Below are 17,472 nucleotides of genomic sequence, written 5' to 3' on the forward strand. Positions count from 1 at the left end.
CCTTCAAGGTTTAATGTTGAAGAAATATCTACATAAAGAGTTTTTATTTCTTCCACCTTGAGTTTATAACCCCAACACAGACATCACATTTATTTTTGCTTCATAGAGTGAATGATTGTTTAGATTATTATTATTTAGTGAGGTGACTTGGTTTACAGCTCTGCTTGATATAGGGAAAGAGGCTGACCCCTCCTCAGATGTGTCACTACACGTCACTCACCACCGAAGAACCCATATATTTCTCTTTTGCAATAGTTTAAAGATTTTATTCCAGTATCATCTAACTTCTAATGTTCAATATTTTTTTATATAATTTTATAGCTTTGAAATTAAAATGATTTTTCTCTCTGGTTGGCTTTAGTATGTTCTTTTTATCTTGAGAGTCTTAAATTTTACACAATGATATCTACAGGTCTATAATTTATATGATTTTCTTTTTCTGGAATCTATCAATTCATGCTTTTTTCTTCACTTCCAAAAATTCTCAGATATTATGGGTTTATATATTTTGTCTCCCCATTTAAAAATATATTTCTTTTTATAAATTCTATTTAAAAACATTGGAACCTGTTTGTATTCCATTTTACTAACCTTTAAAATGATATGTCTATGCCTATATTTTAATACCTAGAACTAAGAATGTAACTCCATTTGAAAAAAAGAAATTTTTATTTTTTTTGCAAATAGTTAAGGATCACTTAATGGGTTCACCCTGGATTATCCTACTTGACCCTAAATCTAATTTAAAAAAAAAAATTAAAAGCCTGCAAGAGACCTACAGAGGAGAACAAAAAGGGAGAAGAGGTAAAAGCCAACTGAAAATGGCAGCAGAGACTGGAGTTATGAAGTCATGATCCAAGAAACGCCTGGAGTCATCAGGAGCTCAAAGAGGCAAGGAAGCATTCTTCCTTAAAGCCTCTGAATCATAGCCTTGATTTTAGACTTCTGGTCTCCAGAATTGTGAGAATAATTTCTATTGTTTAAAGTCACCCAGATTGTAGTTACTTACAGTAGCTTCAAAAATCAATACATCCCTATATATTTTTATGTGTTTGATATTTACTTATTTATCTTTTTTTAATTTACTACTCATTTATTTATCTTTTTATGCCTACATGTTTAATTCAGACCTATCTTCCACTACATTGGTGTTTTCTCCAACTCTGTCAGATATTTAGTTTAATTTTTTTCTCATTTATAGATGTTCTATTTATTATTTGAGTACTGTATTTTTTGCCTATGTTTTGATTTCTTGAATTGTGTTAAATATTCAAGTAGTACATTCATTAAATACTGTTACCTGCTTGTTCTATTATCTAAAGATTTTTCATGTCTAGTATCTCACTGCATTCATATGTGCTGTCTCCATCTCATGGTAGATTATTCTCCTATATGTTTCTTAATTTGATGTACTGAGGTTATCTTTACAACAGCTATAGCTATGGAAATAATATCTCACAGTTACTAAGGATGAATCCCTAAAGAAATAATTCTCCCTAGGCTACTGTCACAAGAGAATGTCCAGGTCATTAGTTCTTTATGCTGCCAATTAAATTAAGATTTCATTTACTTTTTTTTTGCAATAATTTGTTATAGTTTTGATATTAAAGTTCCTAAGTTTGTCCTAGAACACAGATCTGAATACATTTTTTTTTCATTTAGCATAGCACAACTGTATCTTTTGGATGTATACACATATTTCTTTTCTCAAAGCTGCATGTAATTCTATGGAATGAGTAAAATATAATTTATTTACCATTTATTCAATACCCTGATAGTTATAAAAATAATCGTTGACATTAAACACTTACCTATCTTTGCATACATTGGTTTCTGAGGAATACTTATTTAATAGTTTTTTTTTTTCTTTTTTTTGTGTGTAGCAATTTATATAACTGGCAATGGAACTGTCATTTTCCACATATGCATCGAAATTGGATATTACCACTCCTCTATGATTTAAATTCAAACTATTGGAGAAAAGTAGATGTATGATCACCTAATTCTGTATTTCATTGATTACTAGTAATAATAGGAAATTCTCATTACCTGGTTTTATTTCATCTTCTTTGAAATGGCCACTAGCTTTGTCCATTCTGCATTGAGTTGAATAGTGCTTAGAATTATAAGGGATTATGATCAAAGAGGTTATTTATATCATCTACACTGTAAGAGACATCTGGTCATGCTTGCTAACTTGAATTTATGATATGTAATGTTAATTTAAAGAAAAGCATAATGGTATATGCATTTATAGAATTATCAAATATAATTACATAAGCAACTTTCTTTACTTAATGTTCCATGTTCCTTCATGTACTTTCATGTTTTCACAAATGCTACTTGCTAAGGCCTAACATGAAAAAATACTTTTCTTCAAAAGGGGTTTTCAGATATTATGAAATCAGATAGGCTGACAGAAAAGAAGCACAAGAGATCTAAGAAGTTAGAACTATGTTTAAAAGCTGATTTGCCCAGTGCATTTAGAAATGATTGAAAATTTTAAGTAAAAATATGAGATGGTTTGATTTGGAATTTCAAGTATTACTTTATTAGTTTAAAACAGTTGATTGATGAAGGTTGGATCAAAATTAAAAGTAAGAATAGGAAAGACTTTTGCAGTTTCTCTAATAATATCAATAGTAGGTAATAAAAAGATCGATAGTATAATACTCAAAATTGTCATGTTATAAAACCACAAAGGGAAGATGCCTGAATAAGAGAAAACTATATTTTGAAAAATATCAATGTGGCTCAGTTTCTAAAGAAACCATGCAAACATCAGAGACAAGTCGAAAATAATCATATGCAAATTCTTTTTTCCATTGAGGCATCCTACTCAACATAAAACTTTTACATAATGTATCAAGTGAGTAAAATTTAGGCTCTCCCTTTGCAAAAGTGTGGCAGTATTTACCTGAATAAAGAGAGGAATAAGCTAATACTTTCACCGTTGAATTGGCTTGCTTTGCAACTGATAGATGTTTACAGAGATTAAAGACAATGAGGAGATACCCTTACAATACGCCCAGTTTTCTATTAAGTTTTACAAGTTGCCAAAAAAGCATGTCCAAAAGGGTCAAAGTAAAGATAAAGACACTTCATACAATTTTTAAAAGCTCCAGTAATGAGTTCTTTTTTTTTTCCCTGAAGACAATACAAAATAGTAACAATGAGCTAAATATATATAAAGATTAAGGTCCTGGGATTTGAATAGACAATCCTAGACATGAGAGTCAACCTGTATAAATCACCATGAGAATTTCAAGGAAGTGAGGGCAAAAAGACCAGGAAAACACCCTTCATTGATCATTTGTTTTAAGAGATTCTTTATGAAAGGACGTAAATTAAAAATCAATAGATGCCACCAGAAGAAAAAACAGCTGTAAGCAGGCAATTTCATGAGAAAATAATCATGGATGCTTTACTTAGGCCCAGAAAGTACATTAAGACTTTAGCAAGCAGGGTTTTCTATAATTCATTACATTTTTTCAGGCCTAAGGTAAAGGGCAAGAAATAGACTAATTGTGGTTTCAGTGTTCCCTACTATATCAGTTATACCATGATACAGTATACAACAAACAAAAAAAAATTTGTTCACATGCAACACTATGCACTTATTTCTTATGCATTAATGGATAAACTATGGGTCACCTGATCTAGGCTGAATTTGACAGGCACAGCTCTGCTTCATGTATCTTTCTTCTACCCAGCTGAACTGACCGAATCACTCAGAAAGACTTAATGGCAATGGCAGAAGCATAAGGCTACACACAAAGGAAAACAAAGATGTCCTTCTAAGACCAAGACTCAGACCAGGCATACCGTCACATTCACTGCATTCTATTGGGTGGAGCAAGTGAGAGGTAAACCCAGCCATCAAAGGAAATGGGGGGTATGCTCCAATTTCTGAGCATTAATATAATCTGCCACACCATCCACTTTCTTCTCTATAATCTTTTGTCAGCCACTTTCTTTACTGGGGCAAATAAACTAGTAAGAAACTAAACCACAATATAAGACAGTGGATGCACTAGTCTTTGGGAAAAAAATTTTATTTTGAGAAAACAAATATAAGACAATGTCAGCACTGATGGTGTCATTTCAAACACCTCAAGGAGAGGATATTTCTGGAGAGGCCTTCATAAGTGAGTACATATTAGACCAGAGGCTGATCTGTCTTAAATATAGGGAAAGCCTTTATTTCTTCTCTATTTTACTTATGGGCTATATTATTTAAGTAGTCTCTTCTTCCCCCCCCCCCGTTTCTGCTTCATCAACACTCAAATTCTGCAAATCAAACGACATGCTCACCAGAGTTGGCAATCCACCAACTTATTAGCTTTACTGGCCTAGTGAATTGTTAGTATTTTAGCAGGAAAAACCATAACATCATAATTATAAAATAATCCAAAACCTAGTCTCCTGAAACTGCAGAATTATCATTTTCATTTGTGTTCTTTATTAGCTATGAGGATTCAAATTTCCAAAGTCCTTAGGGCTTTAAACACACTCCATACTTGAAAACTGCCACAGCTACATTGACATTAAACAGGGTAACAACAGATAATGTCTTGTTTCAGGCAATTTTCTATGCCACACCTACAAAACTTCCAAAGTACTACCAGCCATAACAAAATGATTTCTCTAAAAATCGTACTGAGTCCAAATTGCCTATTATTTCTCCACCAACAACCCCATTCTAGGCACAACTTCTTCCTTAATCTTATATACACATCCCCATTTTTCCAATATCCACATAAACTTTCACAAATAGGCACACACAAGCTCTCTGTCAAATATCATTTTACTTAGAAAAAACAATTATCTAATATAATTCCCATTTTACAAAGAGGACTGTCAGAGCTGTGAAAAAGTGAGTAACTTATGCAGAATTTATATACTTAGTAGCATGGATAAGTGATATTTTTAATTACAGGTAAGTCTAGCTCAAAAACCTATCCTTTCACCACACAGCACACTTCAAAGATCTCTTTCTAAAAGGGAAGACTAAGGTAGCATAATTACTATATGGATAGTGAAATTCCACCATGTTAATTAGTAATAATCATAGTTACACTTCATCAACTGCTATTCTTTGTCAAACATAATGCCAAACTTTTCAAATGAACTATCATTTTTTCCTTCCTGAAAATTCTGTTATTTGCAATTTATTATTATTGCCCTTAGTTGATGAGAAAACCAACACAGAGATCTCAAGTTAGTTCCTAAAGGTCACACCTTTACCTTTGAAGCCTGACCATGCACTAACTCTTATCTAAGCCCCAGGGAACCATATGTCACCCGGAACCATGTATGATAATGGATCACAAATCAGGTAAAGGAACAAAGTCCCATTTCTTGACCCCACGACTACAGTTGGGCCACAGTGCCACCTTGTTAGGAGTTATACGATTTATAACAGTTCAGTGAATGAAGTCAGAGCAGAAGTTACCAGATTGGAAAAATCAAATCAAGGCATCAACAATGAAAACAGCAGGAGGTAACCACCAGGGGAAACTCCCCAACCAGAGTTCACTCACCAGCCTGATCACTAGGCAGGGACAAAAGTCAAGGCGTGGGGGCCCTCCCTGGTGGCGCAGCGGGGTAAAGCACAACACTGAGAATCTGAAGCCACTTCCGCATGAGTTCGATTCCCGCCTGCCCCGGAGGTGACCCCATGGCGCGGCAGACCTCTCCTGACCCGCCCGCTGCTCCCCTCAGCAGTGTACTTTGTCGGTCTGCCTGCTCTGCTCCCCACTCTGTCTCTGGTGAAGCCTCTCACCGCCCCTGAGCCTCTGGTCTGTACCCCAGTTCTGTATGCACAAATAAATAAATCTTTAAAAAAAAAAAAAAAAAGTCAAGGCGTGGAAGACCCAGAGCAAGGAACTGCTGTATATGTGACTGCAGGAAGAGCAAAGGGAAGCCATCTGTCCTTTTCCCCGTGCTCTCTCAGAGCTCCCAGGACAATGTAAAATCTTGACACCATGGACAAGTGACAGCAGCTTCAAAAGTTCTGGGAAACCAAGCACGCAAGCTTGGTTAGTTCATCTCGCTTCCTTCCAGGTAAGTAGTAAAAACAAAACACACACACACACACACACACACACACACACACACACATTGAAAACCCAACCAAAAAAAAGTGTGGGAGGGGAAATGCTGAACATTGGAATCATAGTGAGGAGGGAAAGCCAAGGTCAGAAGGTGATAAAATTAAATTCCAGTCCTGAGATAGGCCTAAAGAAATAAAAATCTTTGGTCTCACCATCTCTCCCCAACTTCTTTTGTCACATATAGGTGACAAAAAGAAAATCTCAAATTATTAGGCACTTACTTTCTTTAAAATAAAAGTTTCCTTGATTTTCTTTGATTTTCTAGGAATGTCTCCTTCAATGGTGTGTGTAAATTTTGAAACTAGCACAACACTAGATTTTCTGACTGTATGAGGAGATAATATTCTTCCCCAGCCATGCTACATTCTAGATAAAACTCAGAAAAGTTGTTCCATTAAAACTCTACTACAGCAATTTGAATGCGAGTACCTTCCAACTTCAATTTGGATTTTCTGTATTATATATACTGACGCTACATGAGCACAATATTCTTCATAACAATTAGTTGTGAACATGAACATATAGTGTTTTTAAAACACTTTTCAATCTTTGGGAGCCATAATAGAATTGAATTTAGAAAGATAAACTCCTCTATAACTTCAATGTTTCCTATACTGAGTCATTTTTACACCCCTTAAAAAAGTAACGGACACTACTTATACTTATGTAGTTGCAACAAAAATAAATCCAAAACCAAGATAATATGAATATGCTTTCTGGGAGGTAAGATAGAAGGGGCAAATGAAGTATAAAAACATAACCAAGATCATTATTTTCAATATACTCTACTGATACTCTTAACAAAGTAAATGTTTTCTTTGTAACCAAAAACCCAAGTTAACTAAACAACCTTTTTACATAATAAAACTCAGAATCATAAAAAAATGCCAGAATTGGAATAAATGGCCAGTCCAATTTCCCGATCTTATTAAGGAGGAAACTGAGCCTTAAAACTGATTAAGTGAATTATCCCATCATCCTACTATATTTTATATTTACATTCAAATGTGCTTACCCAAGGGGAGAAACAGTGTAAGACATCTATAAAAGAATACAGACATTTTATCACATTAGTTTTCCAGTCTTGTAGTAACCACATAGCAATGGACTTGCTCATGCTTAAGGGAACTGCTTTGTCCTTAATTTATGTAATTATATTCCTTAATAAATTGTAATTGATATAATCAGAACCTAATGCAAAGTTCATTTACCCAATATTTATTAAACATCTACTATGTGTGCTCTAGACAAAAGAAATGACCACCATTCATGCTGTTCATTATACTCAATTATTGCAAATGAGTAAAGTTTGAATTGATTTCCATTCTTGGGAAATCATTCAAGTACATTTCACATTTCACCTTCTGAAAAGTTTACATTTCCTTTGTTAGGCTCAAGTTGATCACTATAAAATGTAAGGGATTATTGTCATTAACAAGTACAACGATACTATGCTTGTTTAAGACAAAAATAAAATTTAACTAATTTGACCATTATAGCAAAATTAAATCTTTCAGGTCTCTGTTCTGATTCCCTGAGTAATTTAGACTGATTCTATTAACCAAAATTTTATCTCTAAAGTAACTAGACAATGATACTACAATCTTATGGGCAAATTATCCTTTCTATAGGAATTTATGATTTACAAATAACTTGCAATACATAGTAGGTTATTTGGGGATTGTTACTATATTAAACTCACTCAAACAATGCTGGGCCATAGGCCTGCCATCTGGTACCATTTTACCTTGAAGGAAACTAAGGCAAGAGAAATTCCTGATTTGGGAAGTGATAAATCTCTGATTCCATATTTTATTTCTAGAAGTCAAAAACATTTCATTCAAATTAGTCTCTAGCAATATTTCTTCAAACTCAAAAATTACTAATTTAATTATTTTACAGATTTTAAGGTGCCTTTTAGCTTTGTCTGAGTCTTCACGTCACTTTAATCAGCTTTTCCAGGTGACAGAGATCCTGTACTATCGCCTCCAACCTCCAGATTATAATTTATAAGGCAATAAATGAATACACACGTAATAAATATCGTTCTCTACCTTTCTAGTTCTTGTTCCTTGAAGCTCGTTCTTTTTATGCTCGCAGATATAAACAATTCAAAAAAAACCAAGTATATATCCATATAAAATTTTTGTCTTGTTCTCATACATACATCTAGTTTTTAAATAACTATAAAAATTTTTTCTTAGGAGAGAATTAAGTGCTAACAATATTTGAAGGGGGTCATCCTGTGCCACTAAATAACAAATAACCTGGTAGACTAATGGTACCTCAATGTAAAAAATTAAAAAAAAAAGTAGATACAGTATATAAAAGAATTAAGTATAAACTGTCAGTGTGCTCACAGGCATTGTTCATAGGTTAAAAAAAAAAATCTACCTTTTTCTATAGAAAGCACCCATGTCCTTTCTTCTTTGTCGCTTACAAGTTATTAAAAACTGCATTGCACATGATACAACAAAGAGAATGAAATCATGCTACCGTTTATAATATATAAGACAGAAAATGAAATACACACATAATATATAAAGTCATTTCCTGTTACTGTGGAGAAAAGAGGAAAGGTAATTTGGGGCAAGAACTAGCGTATGCTAGGTTGTGGTGTAGTTCTCAAAGAGAGTTTTAGGTAGGCTAGTAGGATCCTTGAGCCAAAACCGGCTGCCAGAGGAGTCCTGTGTTTCCAGAATGGGTCTGTCTTAGCACACACTCAGCCACTGGCTGCAGGTAGCTCACCGGCGGCAAGGCCTAGGTGCCAGAGCCATGATGGATTTCAGGGGTAACAACTGAGAGTTCTGTCAGCTGTGCTAACTGCAGTCAGAAATCTGCAAGGCTCGTTTTCATGGCTTTCACAGTGTCATTTTTAAATAAGAGAAAGACATAAGAATGTAGAGATGTGCTTGGAAACCCCAAGAAGATTAACAGCAAAATATTTATTATTTAAAGGATGTTTTAAAATTCATCTATGGGGTGGTGGTATTCTGGAAATAGGATGAAATTGCTTTGCAGGTTAAGTAGGAATGTTCTGTGTGCTATAGGGTGTAGTGCAGAAGAACTTTATTCATGATAGCATACATCCAGAAATGATAATCATAAACTAAGCACCACATATAAGCTTCCAAAATCTCATGACAATCTGTGTAGCTTGAACATGCTACGTTAATAAATAAAAATCAGAAGAAATATTTTTAAATAGATTATAGCATAGCAGTTTTTAAAAAGAATATGAAAAACAACTATATATTTAACAAAAAATACAAATATGCCCGCATATATGTATATGCTCAAATATTGTAACTGTTTGGTACACCAATCTTTTCAAAGGTTTTGTGCTGAAATAGTAAAATTTTTACAGCAAGTAACATTTAGCGGTACATAAATGTTTCAGAAGTGTGAACATGGTTACACACACAGAGAAAAGCAAAGGCATGGGAACAATAAACATCCATGCATAATTTCTGAGGGTTAATTAAGAATAATTAATGTTTATCCTTAACACCTTTTAGCTCCTTTCAGATTTTTCCATGATGCACAAACTGCAAAGTCAGAAAATAATTTTGTAAAGTCATTTAAAATGAAGGAAGTATTTTTGTAGAAATGTGGTGAGCATTGATGCTTTCTGTCAAATATTTCTAGTCTCTACCTTGGAAGTTTGTGGTAAGAATGCACTTCCTAGTAACCTCAAAATTGGGCAGGGCTGTATGATTAGATGAAAACTGTGAGCTGAGAGCACTTCCAGGCTGAGGTATTTAACTACTAATGCAATACACATTCCTGTCATAATGAACAGAAATAGTAACTTCTTGGCTACTTCACCCACATGAACACACCTGAGACCACCAAGACGACACCTCTGTCACCTCCTTCCCAACGGGGTGACAGCCAAGTAGACTGAGTGAGAACAAAGCATGTGATTTTTAAGCACTGAGATATGCAAGTTACCATGTATTTAACATAATTTAGTCCTCTATGACTGCATACACTGATTCCTACAAAATGGGTACTGTTATAATGAAAACTGAATCCATGAGTCATTTGCTTTAGGACTGGGTGGCAGACAGGGAAAAACTGTTATAATACATTGCCCACAATTAAGGGAGGAATGGAGACAGGCGAAAGAAGACACAGGGTGAGTAGAGGGGAGGAGGAACTGAGATATAACTGAATTATGGGTAATACATCCACGTTTATGGCATTCTAGTCCAAGATTAATGCGTCAATCTCATCATGAAAAGGCATCAGACAAACACAAAACATTCTATAAACCACTTGGCCAGTGCTCTTCAAAACTAAGGCATGAATGAAAAAGAATGAAAAACTGTCACAGATTATAGGAGACTAAGAAGACAGGACAATACAATAATAAATAATGAATTAAATCAGGGAGAATACTGATAAAATATAAATCTATAATTTGGTCTGTAATCTAGTTAATATTGTTAAATTACTAGTTGTGATAATTCTGCTATTATTATGTAAGATATTAATATTTGGGAGACTGGATGACATGTATAAGGGGACTGTACTATTTTCTAACTTTTCTGTAAGTTGAAGTTATTTCAAAAAATATATTGAAAAATGTAGTGGGAGGAAGGTTGAGTAACTTTGTCAAAAATGCCATGCAAACATCAAAGAATTTTTCATGCAAAAACTAGAACTGCGTGTGGAACAAGTTGGGCTAGAATAGAAAAAAACCACAAACTTGCAAGTTTTTTTTTTTTATGTTTCTTTGAGTCACAAAGCGTTACATGGACTTTCCCATTTCTAAACAAAGCAGGTTAAGAAAGAAATGTAGTCCTCAAGAAAAGCTTAGTCTCAAAATTTTCATTTCAAATGTGGGCAAAGATGGTAATAAAAAAGTAAAAGCCCACCCCAGGAGAGAGAAGAAGGTTTTATAAATCAATGTCTGGGGAGTACCTCCTAGGGAGAAGAATTGGAGTCTAATCAAGGAATAGTCCCTGAGTTCAGATGTCTGCCTGGGAACATCAAGAATTGCTAATCACTGTACACATCTCCTATTCTTTCTTCTTACAAATAGGAGTATTTACTGCAGTTATACTAACCTCATTCCTTTATTTACATGGTGGGGGGAAGCAGAAGAGATAACATGAGTTTTGATTTTGTCCGTAGATTCAGTCACAACAGATTTTATAAGACAACCAGCCTCAGTCTCTGTAACAGAGACAACTCTGTGATTCTGGACATTAAAATTGATGCTTTGACTGTAAGAAGTCTTTGGTTTATCTCCCTGGATAAGAGATACAGATGCATGTTGCGTGGAAAACCAAGGTGAGCCATATAACTGGTCTTCAGTAGAAGGAGACCATTAGTCAACTTCTATTGATTGTTCAGCTATTAGTGCTGTTTGACAATATTTTTGTTTTTTCTCCCACTTGTGCACTATACTTTCTGGTCTCCATATGGCTGAATAGGACCGTGTCACTAGATTTAGCTGTTCAGTTGTAGCTGGCTCATTTAATCGCAGATCTGCGATCATCAATAGACCCCTTTCTCCACTTTGCTCAAGACTAACAAATGTTCCACTCCGTGATTCCAGTCTGTGCCTGCCCTGTCGGCTTGACTCCATGTGCAACTAACACAAACAGAAAATGCTTCCCCTATCTCTTCCCAATGGCGCACGATACACGTAGAAGAAAAAATATATCAACTTTATCATCATCATCTCTGGGAATTGAGGATTTTTATCAACTGCAGAATAGCTCACTCCAAGACAATCTATGTCTCAAATTCCCAAAACATAATATGTTTCTTTTTTTCAACCTTCAGTACTTAGTTCAGAATATTAAGTTATGGTTTATACTAAGAAGGTGAAAAAATTCAAGATTGGAAATATTAGAAATTTCTGGATATCCATTACAATACTGTTATGTTTGTCCCAAAGCAAAATATATAACACAACATAGGTAGTTAATAAATATTTTTACTGCACTTATATATGAAAGCCATTTAGGTTTGAAATACACACACACACACACACACACAATGACTGAAAAAAAAAACTAAATGAAGAATGATATAAAAATGATTAAAATAAAAAAAAAGAAACAAAACCAATAATATACATTGACTGTTCCATGGAACAGTAATGGATAGCCCAACAAAGACATCCATTTTGAGGTTCATATCATTTTGAGATAAAATTTCACAGTAAACAATTTCACATAAAGATGATACAGACAACAGTGCCTAAGACTCAGGCTCAAAATCACTACCTGAGATTTTGTAAGAAAGAATAAATAGTCTCCAGCCATACCACCCTGAACACACCCGATCTTGTCAGAAAGAATAAGTGTACACCATGTTTACAATGATTTCAAAATAGTATTCAAAATATTTAAGACATAAAAACAAAACCAAAGTGAAAATGTGTGTGTGTGTGTGTATGTCTGTGTTCACAACAAAGTTTACCTTTCTGTCATCTATTAGGGTTAAATTTAGGAATACACATAAAATGGACTATAAGAAATTATATTTACCTCACAAAAATATAAAAGTAATTGCTAAATAGCATACAACATTTCGATTTCATTATTTCTTTTTGTGATATGCAAGCTATTTTTCCCTTCTGTGAGTTAGTACACAACACTAATAGAAGTAAGAAGATTAAGTCACTGGCCATGTCCAGGTGGGAAAAGTAGTTTAGTTTGTGGAAAAGTAAGCCAACTGTACCACAATTAAGACATCTGCCCACTTAATTCTTACTACATTAAAAAAGATAACCTTCATCTTTTCTTCTAGCCCTACCACCATATTATAAAGTTCACTACAACACAATCTGTCAACTCAGTGGGTTAAAAGTTTAACACACTTTTCTGGGTAATTGTCATACTTGTCTATTTTAAATGTTCAGTAAGTAAGAATCTCATGTAAAAATTAAATCATCATAATATTATTGTCTCCTTGCTGAAAACTGTATTTCAATATAAGATGCAATCTGTAATTGACTCAATTTAATTCAGCCAGCTGTTGTATTTTAAGAACAACTTGTTTCCCTCAGCTTGTCTTTTCCATTTTTTTCCTTCCCATGTTTGTGAGTGAAAGTTATTCAGGCAGCAGGAAACATTCTTGAACATCAAATATTTAAAACTATGGAGACTCAGATTTTAAATGGTATTCATGCAAGGCTTCTGCAAAGAACAGACAACTTGAATCATGAAGCAAATTTCTGTCGTTTGCTAAAAGGTTCATCAACAACGACAGAATGATAAGAAATTGAATAAGCTTGACATTTCTGAGGTATGCATTAAAAAACTACTACATATGAGCCTTTTCGTTATAATCACAATATCTCCTGAAAAACTGCATAAAAATAGTGAAAAAGAAAAATAGCAGCACATGTGTGTTTTTCCATTCCTTAATAAAAAGCAACAAATAAGACCTGAGGGAACTTGCAGCATATTCTTTAGCAAAGCAAATTTAACAGAATAAGGTTAAATTTTAAATGTTAATACTTTTTTTTTCACTATAGTATGGTATTGCTGACATTTTGTTTACTTTTTTTAATAAGAAGAACAGCTAGTTTGGTGTGTTCTATATAGTAGACGTGCAGTAAATATTTTCTGAACTGATTTAAGTGAATCTTATTTAAAATCTTAGTAAACACAAAAACATTTGCTCTCATCAATATTTACCCTCATTAAGTTATATCTTGAAATGTCCTTTTAATAAAATATATCCCCCTTGGGGGAAACCTTAAAGAAGAGCTTAAACTTTATCAGAGATTAAAAACATGCACATTCTGACCCTCCCTGGTGGTGCAGCGGGTTGAAACACAGCACTAAGAAGCTTAAGCCACTTCTGCATGAGTTCGATTCCTGCCCGCCCAGGAGGTGACCACATGGTGTGGCAGACCTCTCCTGACCCGCCCACTGCTTCCCTCAGCAGTGTACTTCCTCGATCTGCCTGTTCTGCTCCCCACTCTGTCTCTGGTGAATCCTCTCACCCTCCGCATCTCTGGCCTGTACCTGAGTTCTATATGCATAAATAAATAAATTTAAAAAAAAAAAACATGCACATTCTAACTCTTTACATGAAGAACCTTCAATTTAAATCTAAATCTACACACAAATGCTGATATATATATATATATATATATATATATAGTCTTAGTCTTTTATATATCTAATTTAGTTCCTGACAGAAGACTTCCCTTTATAAAACACTTTTTGAATATATATATATATATATAGTCTTAGTCTTTTATATATCTAATTTAGTTCCTGACAGAAGACTTCCCTTTATAAAACACTTTTTGATAAAATATACTAGAAGTTGACTTCCATGGAGATTTTGAGATTTAAATTTTAGCTTGAATTGTGTGGTCATGGTGGAGAGTAAGAACATGAGCTGGGTCATTTCCATTCAAAGTAAGTGAGGAGTTAATAGTCATCAACCTTCCCCTTCACAGTGTTAATAAGTATAGCTCAGCTACCCATTTTAGCCAACTCACTGGGATTTATTTTCTCCATCTTTTATATGGGAATCAGTGCCAGGTATTGAAGAAGTAAGTTTCTCTGTTTGCCCAGAGAGAACCTTCCAGAGTTGAAAAACTGGAAGATCTATATTTTGTTTTGGCAGATAGTATTTTTTTTATAATATAATAGTTTATTTTTACATCATTTTGTGCCTTTTCCATCTCAGTTGTCATCCCCATGGACTTCCCATCACCAAGTCACCCATGTGCCATCACCATAGTCCGGTGCACTCCCTCCCCCCACAGTTGATAGTAAGTATTTTTAACAAGGGACCTGATGCATCATCCTCCATCAAGTAATCTTATTATAGCACTGGGTTGAAATTGTGCGTGTGTGTATGTCAATTTATTAACTAGTAAACATGATTATATATATATATATATATATATATATAAGCTTAAAGGTAATTATTTGACAATAGGAACCCTTTTTCTTTCAAAGAACTAAGTACTGTACCTCTGTAGAACAATGATACAAAAGTCACTGGATATGTACTAAGTGCACTTTGTCCCATTCCAAGGAAATGCATATATTAATATTTATTAAATTTCCCTTCATCACTATATGTGGCCTAGTTTTTATAGCAGTAAATGTTTGTTTGTTTAATACTGTGAGCTAGTTTGAAAGGGCCCCTCCTTTCTTATTTTTCATTATAATGACTTGCTACAATAGCCACATTAATAGGGGTTGGAATACTTAACCTGGATTCACTTTAAACAACATAATGTACTGTTTTTCTCAATTCATTGTTATCTTTTCCTCTTTGTCGTTTTAAAATTAATCCATCACTCAAAAAACAAAAACCTTCCATAAACTTCTATACATCACCAAACCAAAGTTATTCTACTAAATTATTTTTCACATTACCTCAGGCAAAGTCTACATCTACTGCAACTGTGGTAATTTCTAGAAATTTTATGAAATAGTTAACAGAATTAAATTCAATACAAAACCCTGTATTATTCAGCCCTGCATTTAAATAAAAATGTTCTGTACTCATCTCATGTATGTTAAATATGCATATAACATTTCATTTTTAGCTGGTGGGAAGACAGTATGAAGAGAGAGTGGACCGTGGCAATGTAATAGATTATAATTGATTTTTTTAAATTAATAATAAAATCCTTTGCAGGTAAATAACTATCCTCAGGTTCATTAAACGCAGCTAAGTTTTTTTTTTTGTGATATCTTAAATGATACAAAACTTATCTTCATGAAATTTTTTAGTAAATGAAATTACATCTAAGCATTAGGGTTTAAACCTTAGGAAAAAGTATCCATAAAGTTCACTCAGAACTGCCAATCGCCAATAAAAGTCACTATTTTCATGGGAAATGAATTGTCAAGATATACCTATATTTTATAAACAGTTCTTTGTTTCAAAAAGTACTTTTCTACTGCAGAAATCCATATAAGTAACCTTGATTTTTTAGTATTACTTAGTTTCTGTTCATATGTTAGATGCCATTTTTTCTAAATTGCGTGTTAGTATACTTACCTATATTAAACTATTTTATTTATATGAAATTGTCCATCATAGATAAGGAAATTATTCCTTTATTATATGTCCAGCTAATGCTTTTTGGATGTTTGAGTTGTATTTTCATACTGTGCGTCTGATAATTTTGCCTTAAAATTTCAACGTTTCCACTACTTAACTAGCTGAGCTCCTTGTAAACTCCCTACCTGTAAAATGGGAGTAGAACTAGGATCTTAGAATCTTCAAAGGACTAAGGAGCTAATCCATTTAAATGCTTAGAAGAATGTCTAGCTTATTTTAAGTACTTGCAACTGTTAGGTATCATCATCATGGCTATTTTGGTTGTTTCATCAGATTTGTCTATTGTTCTATAACTTCAAGGTTTTCTACTTCCTTGTTTTGAGCAGTTTGCCGACTTATGTTTATCTTTAATTCTCATTCCCGTCTGTGCGTAATCTTTTTAAATTTATTTTTATTTATTTATGTATACAAGGCCTGGGTGTACACCACAAGTGCAGTGGGGTGAGGAGATTCACCAGAGACACAGCAGGGAGCAGAACAGGTGGATCAACTGAAATGCACTGCTGAGGGGAGCAGCAGGGGAGACAGGAGAGGACTGCTTGCACCCTGCTCCCTGGCTGGGGATATAACTCCTGAAGCTGTGACTGGTGATAGCTGGAGAGTGCTGAGACCAGAGAGGCTCCTCCTTCTTTGTAATCTTATAACAACCCACTTCTTTAGCCTTGCTTCGGAGAAGGCACATTTTCTTTAATATCTTTCATGTAATGTAGATTTTAAAAATGTGTTCTTATTGTGTGTAAGTTTTTTCATTACTTTGTATATAATCCCATAGAAGCTGTGCTATAATTCATCTTTAAGTAGGTAAATGTTTTTTGGGTCAAAGTTTTAATAGATTCCAGTTATGTGGAACAAAAATAATCTCTAATTATTTTCAGAAGAATAAACTTTAAACATTTTGGAATATTTTAAGGTATGAGATGGCAGGCATTACCAATAATAAACAACACAGAATTGACCCACTATTACCAAGACTGTAGTAAATCAGAAAGAAGTCAGTGAAGCTGTTGACTTCAATAACATACCAGCACAGTTTCAACCTACTGGTTAATAAGTGGCTCTAGTTTTTAGCTCTAGAACCATGCCATTCTTTATAGAGCTTCAGGAGCACAAAATAGATTCCCTCCATTCTGCCTCTTGAGACCTTGAAATCTAGCCAAGTAACACTGACCTTTGCTTGACAGCAGAAAATAACTAGACACACTTTTTCAATTCCAAATCCATATGATTGTATCTAATTTATATAAATTTCAGAGCCCTTGCTATGAGAGAACAAAAAAAAATACAGTTT

This window comes from Condylura cristata, unplaced genomic scaffold (genome assembly GCF_000260355.1).
Source record: "Condylura cristata isolate star-nosed mole 26May11 unplaced genomic scaffold, ConCri1.0 scaffold00027, whole genome shotgun sequence".
NCBI lineage: Eukaryota > Metazoa > Chordata > Mammalia > Eulipotyphla > Talpidae > Condylura > Condylura cristata.